Source organism: Anser anser (assembly GCF_964211835.1).
Source record: "Anser anser genome assembly, chromosome: 13".
Lineage (NCBI taxonomy): Eukaryota > Metazoa > Chordata > Aves > Anseriformes > Anatidae > Anser > Anser anser.
Window position 1 is genome coordinate 21,184,596 of NC_139734.1, and position 6,000 is coordinate 21,190,595.

Here is a 6,000-nt window from a genome sequence, read left to right on the forward strand (position 1 = left end):
CGCAGGAGCCTCCTCACTGGGGTTTAGTCAGAGCTGACCTTGGGCATTGCTGCCTTTCCCTCTCCCATCTGCCTTTCTGGGGTGGCACCAAAGGGCTACGGCAGCGGGGCAAGGGAAGAGAATGGGGGAGATGTGCAAAGGGAATCAGGGGGCATCATCTTCACTGCTGCCTTCAAAAAAGGCAGCAGTCAGCATTTAAGAGCTAAGTGGCAAACCCATTACCTGCTGCCTGTCCCTTACCAGCACTTGTTGTTGAGACGAATTAAGAAAAACTATTGAGTAACACCAAAATGCTTCAATGCAGTTCCTGAAAACATGGACAAGTCAGTTTTGATGCTGAAGTGAAATTCACACTGTAAATTAGAAATATGATTGGAGAAGTCACCCGAACATAAGCTTGTCACCCAGGACTGCACAAATTGAGCCTGGCACACACCAAGGAGGTGCAGCATCCTCAGTATGAGTCCTGGTGTTGTATGTGTACACACCTCTTTGATGAAGTGGCCTGTAGGTGTATCTGTGGGACATAATAACAGTTGATTTTGGGCTCAATAAGGGGAAAAAATTAAAACATTTTAGAACTGTATTGCATGTAAAAATAAAATGTGTGCACAAAGTAATAATTTGTATTAAAAGCAATAGAGTAATTAGAAGCAGAAATTCAATCAGTTAGTAAAACTCCTGATCAGGAGGAGTTTTAAAGGCTGTATTTACACTTATCCAGTACTGATGCTGGGTTACATATTGTTTTCCATATCCTAACAATTTCAAAATGATGAGTATTTTTTCTAAAAGTATGTCTTAGTTCAAGGAAAGAGATCTTGAACTGATTCACCTCATGCTCGGAAATAAACAGAGTTGTACCAACTTCCTCTATCCAGATCTGACCTGATAACTCTAATTTACGCTTTTTTGGAGACTCCTTCAATGTATTAGTCATTCAAATATAATTAGAGCTTGTAAATGTGTGTTTTTAATTTGTAGTAAAAGGAAGAAGTTTAACTTCTAAGTGGCTCTTGCAAGAACCAGCTGGGAGCCACAGAGCGGCGTTGTGCAGTGCTGGTCGGGAGCGATGCTGACTGCTGCAGAGGGACAGCCTGGCTGAAGCAGACCTTGCCCAGATGCTGTTTCTGAGATCTTTCTGGATACACCACACCAGGATTATAATAACCCACGTGTCAGACTGGAGCTCTTGAGGTCCCTGAAGACTTTGAATCTCTCAGGAAATCTGGAGGGCCATGCAAAAAGGTTTTAGCAGCTCTCTGTGAAATCAATGCCAGCTGAAAGATGGACAGTCTGGAGGCAAAACAGCTGACTCGGTAGCACTCAATGTGCTTAATAATTTTCAGCACACTCAATAAGAAATTAAAACAAAAATTGAGAGGCATTGCAGTCCACGGAGACAAAGCAGAAGAAAGATGATTTACATAGAGAGTGGGATGAGGAAAAAAACACAGAAGAGCTTGGGACTGCATTAGGGCCAATCAACATGCTTGTCGTTTGGGGGGTTAAGGCCCTCAGTAAAAGCTCAAAATATGATTTCCTGCTCAAAAACAAAACAGAAACCCCCACACTCACCCACACGCAGAGCAAGAAGCTGAAATGTTCTCCAAATTAACCCTTCCCAAAGTGAGAAGGATTTGATAATGAAATGAAGTCTCTCAAACCTATCCACTTCGGTGGTGAAGACAGCGGGCTGCTTAGGCAGGATTTGGCCCGGTGTCCCTCACGTCACTGATGGGAAAAGGAGAGAGGTGGAGGTGTCCAAGCCACAGAAAAGCTGATGCCATGGAGAAACCCTTGTTCCTTGCAAATATTTAAACGATGTTGAAGTGAAATGCATTGGCAGCAGTTTTGGCAGGTGCTGTTCAGACTGAACCACCAACCTGTGCAAGCTAATCACCCTCTTTGGAGGCACTGTTTGGTAAAATGCTGGTTCAGCAGCCAAGGTGTTTTGCGGGTGATCTCTCTTTTTTCCAATTGTACAGAGCATAATGAAATGTAGATGTCACTCTGACGTGTCAATAGCATTAAAACAAGCATTCCCAGAGTCTCAGAACAACTTTGGAAAAAGCCAGGAGTGCTGGATTTAACGTTCAACAAACAGTCGAACAAACAAGGAAGGACAATTTTCATTTCCCCTGAGCATTCCGTGTCTATCTGTGGGTTATGCAGCTCTCTCAGTGTGACTCGAGGGGAGTCGGAAGGAAATGCTGAGCACTCAGCGTGATGCTTTATGAAAGAAAAATCTTTAACGAAAAAAACTTTACGGCAAAATATTCTCCTCTACAGAAAGAGAATCCAACACGTCTGTCCCACTGAAAGCCTATCTAACTTTGTGATGCCTCTGCAGGTGCCTTGTGCTGGTTCTCAGATAGCATACTCCTTGCTTGAAAAATGCCATTTCTCAGTGTTAAATGGGCACACGGGCTTATCTGTAGCTGTTAAAACACATACAACAATCTCTGAGTGAAAATATGTACCATCCCATGAGCTAAGTAAGCAATATTAATAGCTGGATGTAAAATGTCTGTAATACCATAAGATACTTTATAACTGTCTTATAAAAGCACATTAAGCAATGAGAACTTTGTCATAACAGAAGAAATATGTTACTTCTGTTGCTGCAAGCTTAATAATTATGCTTAATCACCCATTGTTTGGTAATTCAAAATTTAGAAGGGTGTTTTGATTTAATTTTTAAGAGTTCTCAGAGTTCATGTGCTGTAGAAAAGAACTGCTGGGAGGCAGTTACGGTACTCTACAGACCCTAATTTAGCTTTAAATCCCAAGCTCCAGAACCGCTGTCCCAGCCGCATCCTTCCTAAAGCCCTTCCTGCTGAGCTCAGCGACTTCAGCTTTCACTTAACGGGGCTGATTTTGTTCTCTGAGTTGATTTGAACTCCAGCCCTTTGTCATCTACCTCTGTTTGTGTGCATTTATACATACATAAATTTTTTAAATTCATATTTCAATATGGATATTTAAAGCATTTTAATTCTGACTATCTCTTTCAATGGTTCCTATAATTACAAGGTACATCATTCATTTCAGATTTAAATATGCTTCCTTCCCACACAAACCCAGCATTCTTTCTTTCTTTCTTTTTTTTTTCTTTATATTACAGTTAACATATTTTAAAAGTGAGTTGTGTTTTTTTTTTAATTTTTGTATTAAGAAATCAGTTCCTCCTCTTTCTTAGAGTCCTGCTTCATTGCTTTCGCTGCCCTTCCAAAGTTGGTGCTAGGTTGTGTTGGTCGCAGAAAAAAATACCAGCAGCTCTTCTTTTATTAGATAAATGTTGATGCTCAGAATTACAAGTTTTAAAGCCCAGCATTTAATAAAAGCAGAATTTTATTTCCCCAGCTCTAAGATAACACTTGTGTTTCTAAACTCTAGGGTTTTAAACATCCATCCATTTATGAGATGGTGTCAGGATCAGCCGAGCTACCCATGTAGCTCAAAAGAGGAAAAGGTGCAAAACCAGCCCCAGAGCGCTTCCCTGGGGTGGAGCAGAGAGACCTAAACTGGGGGTTTTATTGTTGCAAGAAGGTAATGTAATCACGTAGTGCCTGCACTACTAGAAGAGGAGCAAGCCTGTTTATGAAGCTACTGAAATTTAAAGAGAAATAACATTGCCAGATCATTGCTACAAAATTTAATTTTGACGCAGCCTTTGCCTTTTTCCCTTTCCCTTTAAGACTGTCTGGGTAACAGCAGTGCTTCGGCAGCAAGGCTACATCCAGCTCCTTTCTGCTGTTTTTTTTAGCCTTGTCATATCAGCTACAGGGCTTAATTCTAATTTGCTTAGTCTCATTGAAGCACCACTAGCTGGTGAAATGCTGTGAACTTAAAGCAGGCCGGAGCTTCGTTAGGATTTTCAGGGTACCTCCTCCTAGCATTATTCTTCCTGTTAATAGAAAGTTATTTATTGTTTACTCTGTAGTGACCTGCTGATGTTCTGCTTTGTTGGGTAATAGCCATTCTTTAAAAGTCTGACCTCATTCTATTAGATGCTTCCTTTGTTAAGTGCTCCCATTTCTCACTGAAGCCAATACATGCTTACAAAAAAAAAAAAAGAAAAAAAAAAGAAAAAAAAAAGAAAAAAAAAACAGCCCTCCCATTAAAACCGAAGAAAATCTGCCTCTCAGATGGTTTGGACTATATTTTTTCCTTATCATTAAGAAGTCTGTTTGTCTGTCATTTTTTACTGCTTTCATCTGTTCTGCCATGGCTACTGATCGATGCCTGTGACAACTCATCATTAAAAGGAGAAGCAGCTCTTTCAGTGTCAGAGTCAACTCGTTGAAAACTCTCTGTAATCTCTTGTCCTCATAGATTTATGGCAAATGAGAAAATATTACAAAGAACTGGAAACAGTCACAAGTAATGTTCTTTTTTAACTTGGCATTCAGCTGCCCTGTGACCGCTGTCTCTTATTAAAGCAGTAGAAGAAACAAGATAATGAAATGAACGGTAAAGCCTTTTGTGGCATTTCCCTGTATGAAATATACTGTTTAAAAATAAATTACAATTGCGATAGCTGCTTCAGATTCGTCCTGGGAAAGCTCAATGTGACTGGGATAAATAGTTCTGACTTTGCTGATGGTGTCCTGTTATCAGATAGCATTGGCAGGACCGAACAGTTAACTCTTGCAGAACAACATGTTAAATCAGAAAGACAAGGAATGAGCAGGGAGGAGTTACGGTACACAGAAACTCTGTATTTAATATGTGGATGTAACGTCAGTTTAGAGTAATGTGAGTTACAGGCGTGCTTCAGAGACAACCTTGCATCTTCCCTTAGTCTTTTAAACAAACCGTATGTGACTACAAAGGGTTCTCAGCCTGTTACCCAGGCCAGGATAGTTTCAAGCAAGTTCTCTTCACTTACCTGCTCATCTGCATATAATACTGTTATTTTTCTAATTGTTTCTATTCTTGTGTGTTTGGTATGTGAAAATGCAGTGAAGCCATTATGCAGGAAAAGAAAAGGAAAGTAGTTGAGATGATTATTCTGTTATCAGTCATGACTAAGACGAAGAGAGATATACTAGCAAGACATTGTTCCTAAAATAGCTATCCTGCAAACAAGAAATGTCAGTCAAATGAGGTTTAAATTAAATTCCTGATAGCAATTACTTAGAGAATGATCATGTTCCCATTGAAATTATTATGAAAATTTTCACCATTTTTAATGGAAAAAGAATTTGGGCTTCAGATACTGGTTCTGAAACATATTTCAGGATGGCCTCAGCTTTTCCCATATGTTTATATCCTGCTAAATCCAAAGTTATCCTTCTGCATAATAGGTACTTGGCTGAACTGTGGCTTTAAGAAAGACTCTGCACAGGATTGTATGAAAATGAATTAAATTGAGAAATCGGCACTTGAATGAAGTATTGAATGGCCACAAACAAGTGACCTCACTGGGAGGAAAAGTGATGAAGTGAAGAAATGTGATGTGTGTTCCAAATAAAGAACTGATGAGTCAAGTCATGCCCTAATTGGAACAGAAGCAAAGTCAAGATGGCTTGGAAATAACCTTGATAACAGCAGAGAAAAAATAGCAGTCAATTCGAGTTATGTTGACCCACAGAAACTCAGAGAATATCAGTGGGTTGGGAAGGCATGGTGATTTCTCTTTCTCCAGGAGTGGGGATTCTGAAAGTACTGCTGTTACAGCACTTATCTAAAGGCATAAACTAATATGGCAGAAGTGGTATTCAGCGACCTACTCTGTATTCCCAGTAATACATCTATTACTCATGCAGTCAAGTCCTTTTGTTCCACAATAAGGAGAAAACATTTTCTAAATATAATATGTTAAATCAGGATCTTTATGCTGCAAGACACAAACAGCTACCGCTGAATGATTGCTGACAGATACTAAGTCCCTATTTAATCTTCCAGGTTGAGACATTCTTCTAAGCATGGCTCAGTAGGAAGTTAATTATAATCTTCCAAAACGGGAAGATTTTTCACCTGAGATGATTAGGA